A 16,258-nucleotide genomic window follows, 5' to 3' on the forward strand; every position below is an offset into this window, starting at 1 on the left:
CCTTCCCTTCACCCGCCCCCCACCCCACCCCCGGCCAAATTCTTCATTTCCTCGCACCCACATCCTGCCCAGCAAAAGCCCAGTGCTGGGTAGTGGTGTAATACAGTATCTTTCATGACTTCCTAGATTGAGAGGTACAGATTTGTCCCAACCTGACATTCCAGCTCATAATCTGGGCATCACTCAACTACCTGCTTAACATCACCTGTGGTCTAACTTGGGAAATGTGTGTTGGAGAATCCCTAGGGTTGAGAGTCGGGGTTATTCTTCTATCCAGTCAAGGGAGTTACATGATACTGGATAAGGTATCCGCAGTTCTGTAGTGGAAGCCTCCCTATCAACTTCCTCCTCTGCTCTTTGGTTTCTCTTGGTATTTCTGATGGTTCATTCCTCACTTTTTTTTTTTAAAGGAAATTTATTTATTTGTTTAAGAGAGAGGGCTGTTGTGCATGTACGAGGGACAGGGGAGAGGGGGAGAGAACATCAAAGAGGCTTCATGCTCAGCATGACACCTGACGTGGTGCTTGATCCCGCAAACCCTGAGATCATGACCTGAGCTGAAGTCAAGACTTGGATGCTCAACCGACTCAGCCACCTAGGCTCCCCGCAACTACATACTTCTGTTCAGAATGTCCTGTGGTACTGCCGTTATTTCCCTGCCTTATGACAAGCCACGCACTGGTTCAAGAAGTTTGTATCAGTGCCAGACCTCAGGGATGACTGTTGAGGTGACATATGTACCAGGTTCTCCCCCATTACTAACAGACTGCCCTGCTGGGCTAACATGGGGGCTGCCACCTAGGGCCCCCGGAGACAACGAAAGTTGTCAGTCCAACAGCCTTCTACAACAAGATTGGTTATTGCAACTTTCATTATAATAGCACCAGTTTGAAAACATTGGTCTCTGAGCAGAAAGGATTAATAAATTTTGGTGTATTCACAAATGTAAGGCTACTCAGCGATAAAAGGGAATGTGCTTATGATACATGTGATGACATAAATAAATCTCAAAAACATCATACTGAGTGAAGGAAATGAGGAAGAAAAGTACATATTGTATGATTCTGTGTATATAAAGTTCAAAAACAGCAAAACTAATTTATAGAGAATAGGGAAGAAATTGACAGGAAATGGAAATCAGAATAGTAATTGCTTCCGGGCAGCACACAGGCCCTTGGGAAAGTGCATGAAGGAACTTTTCTTTCTGGGGTGGTGGAAACATTCTGGACCATGCCTGGAAGTATTGATTAATGGGAATCCAATAGTCTTTATGCCCATTGACTCCTTTTACTCAAACCTACTTCACCTTGCACTGTTCCTCGTTCTGTTTGACCCACCTGATTCCCTTCCACCCTCCAGCCGTGACTTGTCCTGGTACCTCTCGGGATGGGAAACCACAGGGGTGGTGGAGGCGGTCCTGCGCAAAAGGGATGGCGTGCAAGCTCCATGTGGACCCTTTGACGGAGGTCAACAGCATACGGTCCAGAAGTATGGCTGTGGGATGTGACATTCAAGCCTTAGAACTGATTCTCCCAGGGGATTAGGACCCTCTGCCAAACACACAAGGAAATTTGGGTCTGCTCTGTGAGAAGAAACCTTAGCACTCCAAACAGCAACTTCCTCAAGGACTTATTGTCACTGTGATAAAAACAACCTAGTATAGGAATGAATTTTTAAAATTATAATTTCAAATACATAAAAACTCTGAAGATCACTATGCTATGGTAGGCAGAATAATGGCCCCCCAAAGAAGTTCAAGTCCTAATCTTTGGGTCCTGTGAATGTTACCCAACATACTACAGATGTGATCAAGTTAACAATCTTGAGATGGGGAGAATAGCCTGGATTTTGGGTGGGTCCACTATAATCACAAGCATCCTTATAAGTGACAGTGGAAAGTGGGAGGGTCAGGGAAGATATGGAAGCAGAGTCAGAGTGATGGGACAGGATGGAAGCAGGACCATGGAACATAGGAGATGGGCAGCCTCTAGAAACTGGGAAAAGCAAGAAAACAGATTCTCCCCTGGAGCCTCCAGAAAGGAACATAGCCTTTGTCCATACCTTAGTTTTGACCCATTAAGAACCATTTCAGACTTATGATCTCTAGAATTGGAAGATAATAAATTCGTGTTGTGTGAAGTCACTAAGTTTGTGGCTGTTTGTTACACAGCACAAAGAACACTAATAACACAAACCGTCTATGGTTAACAAATACATCCAGGCATCCTGGACTCGAATATTTTCAACTAGCTGTGTGACCATGGACAGGAATAGTGTTCAAGTAATTGGGTTCCAGATCCTCTTCTATTAAATGGGGATGATTGCAGGCTATGTTTCCATTATGTTTCTCAAATATTTGTTGGTCATACCCTGAGCTTGGGGAAGCATCCGGCAGAGGGCAGGATCTGGGCCATGGAATTAGCTAAACCTGTGTTCAAATTCCACCTCTTTTATTTACTAGCTGCAGTCTTGGGCGAGTCATTTAATCTCTCTGAGCCTTTTCTTCATCTGCAAAATGAGAACGGTAATCACACCTTCTGCCCCGTGGAGGGTTTAACCACTCAGTGAATGTTACAGACTCAGAACACGGCCTGGCATTTAACAAGAGCTCAACACACTCATTGTTGGGGCCATTATCTCTGTGACCTTAGGTGAAGTTATCATGTGAAGATGAACTTTTGTTTATGTGTAATGTAGTTGTACTCTAAGAAATATCCACTTCATAGATCCCTATGGGGCTTAAAAAATGGTGCCTGGTACTTAGTGTTCCAAAATAGTAACTTCTTTTTGTACCCATGCTTGTGGATAGCATGGGGGAATTTCTTAGAAACCTGAGGAGGAGTTGTGTAGCAGTTGGGTGTTTGGGCTTTGGAGAAAGACCTAAAGATTTGAATCTTCTATAACTTGGTGAGTTGGGGTAAGTTACTTAAGCTCTCTGAGCCTCAGTGTTCTTAACTCAATAGTTCCACCTACAGGATTGTTTTAACACTCAGCACAGTGCCTCACAGGGAGTAAATGCTCATTAAATTGTGGCCAGTGTTTTGGTAGAAGGATGTCACCTGACTTTCCTGGTGTAACTTACAGGAGAGTCTTCTTAATCAGAAGAATGCACTATACATAGTATATGCTCAGTAAATTTCTCCTGAATATGTCTAATTTCAGAAAATAATAGTTTTGGGTAGATTCTTATCTTGGGAGCTCATTTGCTCTTTTCAAAAATTGTTTTCCCGCTGTTTACACAAATGGTTGATTATTGTTATGAAAAACCAAAGAAATACACGTTAAGAAGATAACAAAATTCCTCCAGATCCTACCAACCAGAGATAATCACCATCAATAATTTGGAGAATGTCTTTCCAGATTTTTATGCATATACTCACATGAATAAAGTTTGTACACATACAAGCTACATAGATTAAGCAATATAGTACATACCACTGTGATTTTTTTTCTTCTTCTTTTTTTTACATTCAACAAGATGTCATATGCCGGAGGCCGGCTCCAGCAGGTCCAGGGGTCCCTGAAGGATGGACGGTGTCGGCGAGAGAGTGAGAGAGGCCTGAGATTCTTTCTGATCACCAGGCAGGCATCTCTGCCCTGTCGGTTTTGGGGTCTTTATTTGTAGGCCAAACAATAACATGACATCAGAAGACAGAACTTTTGCAGGGGCTAATTATTTGTGATAAGATGCTTTGATCAGCGGAAGGCGTACAGAAACAGGCTTTACAGAAGTATTCTTGCAGAACCTCCCCATATGCTTGACGTCAGTCCCCCAGATTAAGGTACTAACAAACTTACCTTATTTTGCATGGGTAAGGCCTCTAGACAATTTTTTTAAAATTTTTTTTAATGTTTTATTTATTTCTAGGAGAGAGAGAGACAGCATGAGCAGGGGAGGGTCAGAGAGAGAGGGAGTCACAGATTGAAACAGGCTCCAGGCTCCGAGCTGGCAGTCAGCACAGAGCCCGACGCGGGGCTCGAACCCACGAACGGCGAGATCATGACCTAAGCGAAAGTCGGACACTTAACCGACTAAGCCACCCAGGCGCCCCTACAATTTTTAATCACAAGAGGAAGAATGTATATTTGGCTTGTTCCTAAGTTGCTTGAGCAAGCCTTTTCCTTGATACTGAATGTGCAAGCACCATGGGGGCCCTGAATGTGTCAGTCTTTGCATCTGGGTTTATGTTTTAGCTACTCTTATCCATCCTCATCCCAGCTGCCAGTGTAAGGGAGGGGGTTTGTGGAATGTAGGCCTTGAGGAAGGGACTGCCATGCTTCACCAATTAGCAAAGATATATGTAGTTACTATGTTCTGCCCTTATCTGTACCTTAACTTTAAATTAGGCCCTTTGTCTCGGGGGGCCAGGCTCAATTGTCTTTGATCTGCAAGGCCCATAGGAAGAGCCTTTTGACAATCATCCACAGAGCTTTCATCTAAAATCTCTTTCGTAAAGGCAGGAATATGCTTTTCCTTATGAGATACCTGTGTTCGGAATATCGGTCTCATATGGAATATTGTGAGGCCTGGTCAATACCCGCAGCCTCATTTCCAACACGAGCCAGTAGTAGCAGAAGGAGATACCAGTTTTCTTTTCTCGTGGCAGGAGCTGTGCAAACGCTGCCATTTCCTCGCTGTGACTGCCATCCAGAGAGGCCAGTGTGGCTCCCGGCAGTCATAGATATCTTCCCAAGCAGAGAATATTGCCCTTCCTGTCTTAAGAGTTGAATGCTTGGGGCACCTAGGTGGCTCAGTCGGTTAGGCATCTGACTTTGCAGGTCATGATCTCATGGTTTGTGAGCTCGAGCCCCGCATCGGGCTCTGAGCCTGGAGCCTACTTCGTATTCTGTGTCTCCCTCTCTCTCTGCCCCTTCTCCATTCATGCTCTGTCTCTCTCCATCTCTCAAAAACGAATAAGTGTTTAAAAAATTTTTTTAATTAAAAAAAGAAGAGTTGAATACTTGAGGGGCACCTGGGTGGCTCAGTCCGCTGAGGGTCCGACTTTGGCTCGGGTTATGATCTCACAGCTCATGGGTTCGAGCCTCACATCGAGCTCACCGCCTGCTGCAGATCTTCTGTACCTTCTCTCTCTACTTCTTTCCCACTTGAGCTGTCTCTCAAAAATAAATGAATCTTAAAACAAAAACAGATAGAGGCTTGAACTGGCAACGAGACACCTGGTAGATCAGAGAAGTGGACACTGGGTGGCAGTGGTGGGATAATGGAAGATCGGGAAAATAAATTCCCGGGTTACAAAGGAAGAGGAGGCTCCTGGGACTTGGTTCAGCTGAATCTTGTCATCGACGTTCTGATAATTAATAACTAGTAAAAGGACATTTATCTGACTAAGATCGTATTACCGTGGAGGCTTCACATTCCCCCAGCAACCGTCAGCTTCTAAGACTGAAAAGATGGCTAAGGCGGCCTTCAGATCTGTCGCATTGTCCATCTGTGAGAGTGAACGACTGGCCCGCTCCTTCACACTCTCTTCCCAGCCCGCTCCTTGCTGCCTGTCCATCCTGAAAAGCAAGCCTGATTTTCGATTTCCGCCTATGGCAGCAGAAGTCTGGCCCTGTGCAAGTGAGAACAGAGCCAGCTCCCTGACTGGCCCCGGGGTATTGTGGGTGGTGCTTGACTCCAAGAGTCCAAGTCCCAGGGACCTAGATCCCCATGCTGCCCGTCAAGTGCATCCACAGAGATAGCAGGTCAGCCTAGACCTTCAGAAGCCTAGCCTGCTTTGAGTCACCTGGTTTTCTCTGGAGACTTTCCACTTCAGATACCAACACACACACACACACACACACACACACATGCTTTATATTAGTGCAGTATTCCCCTATTGGGAAGAGTGCAAGGTGCAAATCATGAGTTCCAGGTCCAATTCTGTGACCTTGGTTCAATCCCTTAGCCTACGTCTCCACTTTGGGTTTGTGAAATAGGAGTATTAGAAAACCACAGGTCCAAGATGGAGTCGCTTATGCTAGTCCACGTCGCCAAGATGGGGCTTAATGCCTAACCTGACTGCAGTTCCAAACTTCTCCAGAAGTGCAGTAGTGTTGTTGTTTTTAAGATTTTATTTTTAAGTAATCTCTACGCCCAACGTGGGCCTCGAACCCACAACCCCAGATTGAGAGTTGCGCGCCCCACCCCCTGAGCTAGCCAGACATCCCAGAAATGTAGTCTTAACTGGTTAGTCGGGAATTTTCCGGTCAGCACCTATGATGTAATGTATCACATGGACCATCTACAACCCCCAAAGGAAAATGAGCTAATCTGCCTAATAAGACCTCCTGCCATCCCCCTAAGGGAAGGTGACCTGGCCTGGACAGTTTGTTCTTTTGTTAATAACTTCCTTGCCCCACCCTCCTTCCTTTGAAAACCTTACATTTTGTACAACTGGGAGCTCCCCCCTACTCGCCAGTTGAGATGCTACTTCTTCATCAATAACTTAATAATGCCAATTAGATCTTCACATTTACTCACTTGGATTTTTGTGTGTTACACGAGTAATATTAGCTGGCCCCGTTCTGGGGTATTAAATATGTAGATGATCACATGCTTAGGACCCTGCCAGCCGTACCTGTAAATTAGAAAAAACAGTCCGAAATTGATAATTTATATTTTTAAGAATAGCTATCATGGGGGGAATCGGTCCTTTGTGAGTTCTTTTACCTTTATTTTATGATTCAATTCATTTTTATTTTGTATTACACTGACTTTTCAAACCACTCCAAGGCAGAGGCTCCTCCAAGCTTAGTACCATCAAAATACTCTGTGATTCAGGACATGAAGGTATTTTCAGAGTCGGAGCTCAGTCCTGTCACATTCACTGACAGTAAACCCGTGTGTCTATTATAGCACTGAGTCACTGACATAAATTTCATCTTACGGGAAGTGGCACAAGAGAAGTGGCTTTGTTCACACAGACTCTATGAAAAGCTACAAGAGTCACACTTGCTCTGGAAGCAGACCCTTCTGGCTTTAGCTGTAGAAAATATCTGTCTCAATTGCACGTCCCAAATAGGGAAAGCTTGAGGAGGTGCTTTGGGGAAGGACACTAGTGAAAATGTAAGGGCAATCTGGCACTCCTTCTGTCCCAAGCAACCAAAAAGAGGGTTGGGGCGCCTGGGTGGATCAGTCAGTTGAGCATCACTCTTGATCTCAGTTCAGGTCTTGATCTCAGGGTCGTGAGTTCAAGCCCCTTGCTGGGTTCCATGCTTGGTGGGGAGCCTGCTTTAAAAAAAAGGGAGTTAACTGTGACCCAAATGAGGCATTGTCAATTTGATAACATTACGTTCAATTTAATTCAATGAAATATATTTCAATCCACTTACAGCGTTAAATTTTTTTAATGTTCATTTTTTGAAAGAGAGCAAAAAATTAAAAAAGGGGCGCCTGGGTGGCTCAGTTGGTTAAGCATCCAACTTCAGCTCAGGTCATGATCTCCCAGTCCATTAGGTCAAGTCCCACACTGGGCTCTGTGTTGATGGCTAAGAGCCTGGAGCCTGTTTCAGATTCTGTGTCTCCCCTTCTCTCTGCCCTCTCCCCCCATACTCTGTCTCTCTCTGTCTCTCACAAATAAATAAATGTTGAAAAATTTAAAAAAAATTTTTAATGTTTTATTTATTTCTAGGAGAGAGAGAGAGAGAGAGAGAGAGACAGCGTGAGCAGGGGAGGGTCAGAGAGAGAGGGAGTCACAGACTCTGAAACAGGCTCCAGGCTCTGAGCTGGCAGTCAGCACAGAGCCTGACGCGGGGCTTGAACCCACGAACCGCGAGATCATGACCTAAGCGAAAGTCGGATGCTTGACCGACTAAGCCACCCAGGCGCCCCCCCAAAATTTTTTTAATAAAAATAAGAAAGAAAGAGAGAGCGCTGGCATTGTAGGGGCAGAGCGAGGGGGGACACACAGAATCCGAAGCAGTCTCCAGGCTCTGAGCTGTCAGCACAAGCCCGATGTGAGGCTTGAACTCATGAACCATAAGGTCATGACCTGAGCCACCCAGGTGCCCCATCCACGTAACAGCTTCTTGTGTGGCTACTGTGGCTAGGGAAGCTGAAAGATGATGCAGGTGTGACTTCATCCCTGCCTTTGGGAGGCATAATCTAGAAGAGACAGACAAGTGCACAGCTCTATTCTCCACTGCAGCCCAGTAAACCCAGGGACTCCGTGTATCTATTCATGGTCCTGTATCCTCTGCTTGGAACGTAGGAGGAGCTCATTGTTTTGGGATGAATAAATATATAATCCGTGCAAGGTGGAATGTGACAGCTGCTATCAGAGAGGTAAAGTGTGATGTTGGGGGCGCCTGGGTGGCTTAGCTGGTTAAGGATCCGACTTTCGCTTAGGTCATGATCTCACGGTTCGTGGGTTCGAGCCCCGCGTCGGGCTGTGTGCTGACTGTCAGCTTGGAGCCTGGAGCCTGTTTCAGTCTGTGACTCCTCTCTCTGACCCTCCCCTGCTCACATTGTCTCTCTCTCTCTCTCCTAGAAATACATAAAACATTAAAAAAAAAAGTGTGATGTTGTAACATGGATTAAAAGGAAAAAGGGAGAAAGAGAGACTGCGGAAAGGAGGTGTTTAGGGACCTTTAGGGATGGGTGGCATTTTGAAGGGAGCAGGGAGGTGGACAGCAACTACTCTCTTGTTCCAGAAGGGACCAGGGTGGAGTGAGGGGAGCACAGGCAAGGAGGTAGAGAGAGACAAGAGCAAAGCAGACTTCAATACACATCAAATCACAACACGTCCAGGCTTCCGGTGGCAGCCTCTGCTTTGAGCACTTCATAAGCCTGGACTCATGAATCGCACCACATGTCTATGAGATGTGCTGTAATTACCCTCTCTCACAGACAAGGAAACTGAACACAGAAAGGCTGGGTCATGTCCAAGGTCACACCACTACCCAGTGACAGAGCCAGCAGTCGAACGCAGGCAGTCCGTGTCTGGAGAGTGTATCCTCACGCGCTTGAGAATTGGAAAAGTGGGCAGGTGGAGATTGCTTTTCTCTCCGTAACCAAGGCTTTGGAATGTGACTTTGTCCCTCCTCCCATCAGGAAGTGGGGTCGACTCTCTCTAACCTCCTGAGTCTGGACTGAATGTGTGACTCGCGTTGGTCAGCCACGTGCAGCAAAAGCAACACTATGCCGGTTCCAAGCTTAGACCACATTGGCTGCGGTCACGTGGTGGAGCCTTGCCGGCTGGTCAATGAGAGACGTGTGGCTCTGTTACCTCCTTTGTTCGGGCTGACAGTTGCCCATTCCTGGAAGCTCCCAGCTGATCCCAGCCCAGATCACCGATCCGCAAAATCCGGACCTAAACAAATTGTGGTTGTTTGAAGCCCTTAGGTTTGGGATAGCTTGCTAAGCAACAAAAGCTAATTGATATGTGGCTACCCTCTGCCATGTCTGCTTCTGTTACTTACATTGTAGAACACATTTCATAAATGACTTTGCAGGTAGTCTCACAGTTACTACATGAGATGGGATTTTTAAAAAGCAGAGATTTTGGAAGTGGCCCAAGATCAAATCACTAATCGATGGGGGGAAAAGCAGGATTAAAGTGTATAAAATGTATAGTTTCAAAAATCGTAGGTCAAAGAAGACTTCGCCCTAATGCTGCTCGGGCACTGAGGCTACTTCTGGTTCTAGGCAAGGTGGTGAACGAGCGGCTGGCGGCCCTCCAAACCGAACCACAGACGTGCCACCCACATGAGAAGCACTGGGTTTGAGGCACTGAATCAAGAACTCCACCAGCGAGCCTTGGGGAGGTGCAGAGTGATGGTGAGCTGGGACAGAAAGGTTGTTCTCAGGACAACCTCCTTGGGTTTCGTAATTTGCTAAAAAGGCTCATAGAAGTCAGGAAAACTGTTTGCTTACTAGATTACTGGTTTTTCATAAAAGGAAAGAGCTCAGAAACAGCCAAGATGGAAGATGTGTATTAGGCTATGTGGGAAGGGACACAGAACTTCTCGGGGGGGGACCCTCCCTGCACCTCCAGGTGTTCACTAACCCGAAACCTCCCCGAACCCCTTCAGTTCATTTTTTTTTTAAATGGAAAATTGATTTTGTAGGCACAAGTGATTGAAGCATTGGCAACTGGTGATTGAATTGAACCTCCAGCACCTCTCCCCTCCCTAGAGGTCAGGAACTTTCAGTCCCATCCCTCTCATCGCCGGTGGGTCCATCTGGTGGGTCCTTGCCATCACCTCACCACCCCACCCCCAATCCACCCCCAAGAGTGATCTCATTAGTACAAATAGTGTGGTTGAGGGGGGCTTGTATGCATCACAGAAGTCGTCTTCTCCTAGGACAAATATCATATGTTTGCACGTATAGGAGGATTAGGAGGAACTTGACGGAGGAACAAGGGGGAGAAGAAGGGGGGAAATGGTGGGGGAAAGGGAGAGAGGCAAACCATGAGAGACTCTTGAATGCTGACAAAAACTGAGGACTGATGGATGTGGGGGGGGGGGAGGGGCATGGGGGAGGGACCTTGTGGGGATGAGCGCTGGGTGTTATGTGGAAACTAATTTGACAATAAACTATTTGTAAAAAAAAAAAAAAGAAGAAGAAGTTGTCTTCTCCTCTTTACCACCCTCAGGACTGAGGACATTCCGAGGATACTTAGGAGGGGGAAAAATACAAATATAAGTCACAGTTATCATGCCCCACACATCTGGGGCTGGACAATTACAATGCAGAGAGAAAAAGGTCTTTCAGGGGAGTTGTTGGAGGGGTTTGTGTAGCTTCTCCAATAAGTGGGAGATTGGATCAGAGTCACCTGGTGAAGGTACAGGAAATGGAACTGTCCCCCCAACTCCCCAGGAATGATACATGCAAGAGTCTGGGCTTAACTTCTCAGAGGCCACAGTATCGTGATAACAGAAGAGTCTAGTGTGTTTGAAAGAACACCACCCAGGGGTGCCTGGGGGGCTCAGTTGGTTAAGTGTCAGGCTCTTGATTTTGGCTCAGATCATGATCTCATGGGTCATAGGTTTGAGCCCTACACGGGGCTCTGCTTGAGATTCTCTCTCTTGCTCTCTCTCTCTCTGTTCCTCCCTCATTTATGCTCTCTCTCTCTCAGAATAAATAAACTGGAAGGAAGGAAGGAGGGAAGGAAGGAAGGAAGGAAGGAAGGAAAGAAAGAAAAGAAAAAGAAAGAAAGAAAGAAAGAAAGAAAGAAAGAAAGAAAGAAAGAAAGAAAAAGAAAGAAAGAAAGAAAGAAAAAGAAAAAGAAAGAAAGAAAGAAAGAAAGAAAGAAAGAAAGAAAGAAAGAAAGAAAGAAAGAATGAAAGAACACCATCCAAATGTCCTATATCAGAGGAAACAGAATTAATGTAAAACTTGGACTAAGATGTTAAAATAAAATAAGCTTAGGGGCTCCTGGGTGGCTCAATAGGTTGGGTGTCCAACTCTTGATTTCAGCTCAGGTTATAATCTCACAGTCCATGGGTTTGAACCCCACGCTGGCTGCGTGGACCCTACTTGGGATTCTGTCTCCCTCTCTCTCTGCCCCCTCCCCCCCATCTCTCTCTCAAAATAAATAAAAATAAACTTTAAAAAAATAAGCTTGGGGAGCCTAGGTGAAGTGTCTGACTTTAGCTCAGGTCATGATCTCTCAGTCTGTGATTTCGAGCCCCGTGTCACGCTCTGTGCTGACAGCTCAGAGCCTACAGCCTGCTTTAGATTCTATGTCTACCTCTCTGTCTGCCTCTCCCCCATGCACATTCTGTCTCCCAAAAATGAATAAACATCAAAAGATTTAAAAAATAAAATAAGCTTAATAAATATCCTCAAAGAAATAGGAAGTGCATTTGGTAGTATGAATCCGGGACAAAAAGCAACTAAGAACCATGTAGATGTCATGAGTATAAAAATACAATTGTTGAAGAGTGGATTCAACAGCTATGGCACTAAGCAGAATAAATACAAGCAGGAATTACAGAGTTGGAAGGGCGGATCAAGAGACTAGAAGTATGAAGAGTGGAGGCCCTGGCTTTACTCTAGTTTGCCCCAAATCCTGGTGAATTTGGTTGAAATAAATTTCTGGGTCTAAGATGAAGCTCTTCTGCCCTGGAGTTGCCATGTCAGCAAACAGAAACTTAGAGAACTTTCCTTTCCCTGCACATGTTCTGCTTGACCAGAAACACAGCTTATGCGCTCAGCCAATCCTCAGCTGCCAGGCCAACTCTGGGCTGGCTCTGTTGTTCCTTCTTTTTTCTTATTTTTCATCCTATAAAGGAATCCTGACTTCCACCCTGTTTTGCAGTTTTCCAGAACTTTGAGGAGGGAGACTGCCCACTTCATAAAGTGCTAAATAAACTTTGTTTGTATCACCTAAATTGTCTTCTTTAGTCATTCTTAACAGTATGTAGGGGCAACTTCTCCCTCTTTCTCTCTGTCTCATTTGTAATTCATCTCTTCCTTAGATAAAAAGAAGTGCAACTACACATTCTGTTTTGAATCATGCTTTTTCATTCAACAGTATATCCCAGAGATTATTCCATAGCAAAATAGGAGATCTTTCTTACATACTTAAAATTTTTTTTTAATGTTTATTTATTTTTGAGAGAGAGAGACAGAGACAGAGAGAGAGAGAGAGAGACCATGAATGGGGAAGGGGCAGAGAGAGAGGGAGACAGAGAATCTGAAGCAGGCTCCAAGCTCTGAGCCATTAGCACAGAGCTTGGTGCAGGGCTTCAACCCACAGACCATGAGGGTCATGACCTGAGCTGAAGTCCATGCTTAACCAGTTGAGCCACCTGGGCACCCCCCCCCCCATTTCCTTTTATAGTTGTATAGTATTCTACAAAATTATGTGGCTGTACTATAGTTTATCCAAATAGTTCCTTCTTGAAGGACACTTGAATTCTTTCCAATCTTTTACTGAGTGATTAGCCTTGTTCATGTTGGAGGAGATAATCCAGAGGATGTGACCTCCAGTTGACCCAAGAGTTAGGCTTGGGAAATCAGAAGCACCCCACCATCTCTCCTTTCCTTGGGATGTACCTTCTGCTGACCATTCCCATAGTGGGTTCCATTTTGAAGGACACAGCCTCTAGAGAGCAATGTGCTGTTAAGATCATCTGGATGGTATCCATGACCTAATCCATTTGAGGCTTCTTTTTTTTTTTTGTTAATGTATTTGTTTTAATCTTTATTTATTTTAGAGACAGAGTGGGTGAGGGGCAGAAAGAGAAGGGACAGAGAATCTGAAGCAGGCTCTGCACTGATAGCAGGGAGCCTGATGTGGGGCTCAAACTCCCGAACGGTGAGATTATGACCTGAACCAAAGTCGGACACTCAACTGACTGAGCCACCCAAGCGCCCCTAGGTAAGGCTTCTACGCAGAGTTTTAAGATATGGCAGGTGGGTGTGGAGGTCCACCTTGTAAGTGCCCTTAACTGCTAAAAGGGTCACCTACCGATCTGGAGCAGCCTGCCTCTTTCTGCGGTCTCTCCTAGCCCTCTGTGTTCAGGGCCACTTTGGGATCCACCAGTTCGCAACTACATTTTAACATAGTAAGGGAAGTCCTGGCCAGTGCCGAAACCAAGGCATGAGAGGTATAAGGACTCAGAGTGTGGAGGCCAAGGACAGTCAGCCCCAAGACAGGTCCCTTTGACGTGAAGCTTATTTTGAGTTAAATAGCCGCCAAAATCCCAGCAGATTCAGGAAAAGCTCCTTACCCACCCCCTCCCCAACTGTCTAAAAAGAATTTAGGTAGAGGACCTGCCCCAGAAAGACCGCCATCACCACAGAGAAGCTCATCACACTAAGAACTAGGTATGCTGGACAGCGAGGAACCTAGGGCGCCTGTTTGATCAAACTCCTCTGTGTCCCGTTGTTTCAGAATGTTCCAGAAGACCCTTGTTTACCAAACATTTACTCTTTTTCATATTCCTGCGAATTGTATTCCTTCCCTTTGCGGTCCCAGACTCCTGCCCCCTTGCTTAGTAGTTCAGAATGACACAGAAACCTCATTTTTGCCTGACTGACTTTGGAATTTCCGTGTCTGTGTGGATTCCTTGTAGGCACAAAATTAAATTTTATTTTCTCCTCTTAGTCTGTCTCATGTCATTTTGATTCTTAGTCCAGCTAGGACTTTGAAGGGGATAAGACATTCTTGCTCAACAGTTGAGATAAAACTAAGCTATTCAGGGGCACCTGGGTGGCTTAGTCGGTTAAGCGTCCGACTTTCACTTAGGTCATGATCTTGTGGTTCGTGGGTTCGAGCCCCGCGTCGGGCTCTGTGCTGACTGCCAGCTCAGAGCCTGGAGCCTATTTCAGAGTCTGTGTCTCCCTCTCTCTCTGACCCTCCCCTGCTCACGCTGTCTCTCTCTCTCCTAGAAATAAATAAAAAAAATATTAAAAAAAAAAAGTTAAAAAAAAAAAACTAAGCTATTCAACACTCAAATATGTCAGAACTAAGGGTGCTTGGGTGGCTAAGTCGGTTAAGCATCTGACTCTTGATTTCGGTTCAGGTCATGATCTCGTGGTTCGTTGGTTTGAGCCCTGTGTTGGGCTCTGTGCTGACAGCGTGGAGCCTGCTTGGGATTCTTTCTCACTCTGTCTCTGCCCCTTCCCTGCTCGTGCTCTCCCCCTCAAAATAAATAAAAAATAAACATAAAGACAAACACACAAGCAAAAACAAATATATCAGAACTAATACAAATATTTGGTAAAATTGTTGGCTACAAGGTCAAATAATAATAAAAGTCAGGACTGTTTCCCTAGGCCAGCAATAACACACTTGAAAATAATAGAGAAAATAAGAACCTGATGACAGTAGCAATAGAACTAATAGACTGCTAATTATTTAATAATTAAAATATATAACATTAACATAAATAAACTATAAATAAACTAATAGATAATGAAAATATATAACATTAAAAAAAACTTTTTTTAAAAAAAAACAACCAAATTTTTTTTTAAAGGGGCGCCTCGGTGGCTCAGTCAGTTAAGCGTCCGATTTCAGCTCAGGTCATGATCTCACGGTTTGGGGGTTCGAGCACCGCATCAGGCTCTGTGCTCATGGGTAGCTCAGAGCCTGGAGCCTGCTTCAGATTCTGTATCTCCCTCCCTCTCTCTCTCTCTCAGAAATAAATAAAACATTTAAAAAAATTTTAAATATAGTGGCTACAGATTGAAACAAGTTTTGAACTGGATATTCATGCAGGAATGGATATTATTTAAAAATGGTGTTGGGGAGCCTGGGTGACTCAGTCAGTTGAGCGGCTGACTTCGGCTCAAGTCATGATCTCACAGTTCGTGGGTTCGAGCCCCGCGTCAGGCTCTGTGCTGACAGCTCAGAGCCTGGAGCCTGTCTTCAGATTCTGTGTCTCCCTCTCTCTGACCATCCCCTCCTCACACTCTGTGTCTCTCTCAAAAATAAATAAACATTAAAAATTTTTTAATTAAAAAAATTAAAAAAATAGTGTTAAAGTGATAGAAGTAAGGAAAAGATTGAAGTTATTTTAAAAGCACAAATTTCATGAGAATATATATGCCTGGTTGAGAACATTATGTAAAATAGTTGACAGTTTGTGACTCTGGAGGTCAGGAATGAAGGAAAAGAATAAAGAGGTGAAATAAAATAGAAATAGAAATAAAAGAATAAATAGATAAAAAGAGCGGTGTTTGTATGGGCTGATACGAGAATAAAAATTAGGATTCTGCTCACTCTTCATCTAAGGTAAAAGAAAACAAACAAAGCCAAACCTCATAAATAGACACCCTGCAAATTCCCAGGGGTGCGGCTCAGGTTACACAGGCGAGCAAAGGCTACTAAAATGGATCATTAGAAATCGCACGGCATGTTGAGAAACCGTATGACAGATTTTCCAAGCATGTAAGTATTTTGTTGAAATAAATTCAACAACTTGTTAAATCAAGGTCTCTGTGCCTTCATGAACCCTGCCATCTCGCACCCTTCGGAGGCCTGATCGTCAAAAACTCACTGGATCTTCTCACATGAAACCTGGTCAGCAAAGAGCAAGGGGTTTTCCACCATCACGTGGTGACTGTCACTCCACGGGATTTAGAGTGGGAAGCACCTGTCAGTGACCTTGAGTCACAAAGATTCGTGGTTAGAATATTTCTGCCTCATGGAATTTTCTGCACAAATACCACCTCCTGTTGATGGAATTCACATCAGGCCCCCTCGGGATGATGGTGTTTAGAAAGTACAGCCTTAAAGAGGGTTGAATTTCAATTGGCTTAATCCATTTGGCTAAAATACTGAGCTCTAAGCAGTGT

Source organism: Crocuta crocuta, unplaced genomic scaffold (assembly GCF_008692635.1).
Source record: "Crocuta crocuta isolate KB4526 unplaced genomic scaffold, BGI_CrCroc_1.0 scaffold278, whole genome shotgun sequence".
In the NCBI taxonomy this organism is placed as follows: domain Eukaryota; kingdom Metazoa; phylum Chordata; class Mammalia; order Carnivora; family Hyaenidae; genus Crocuta; species Crocuta crocuta.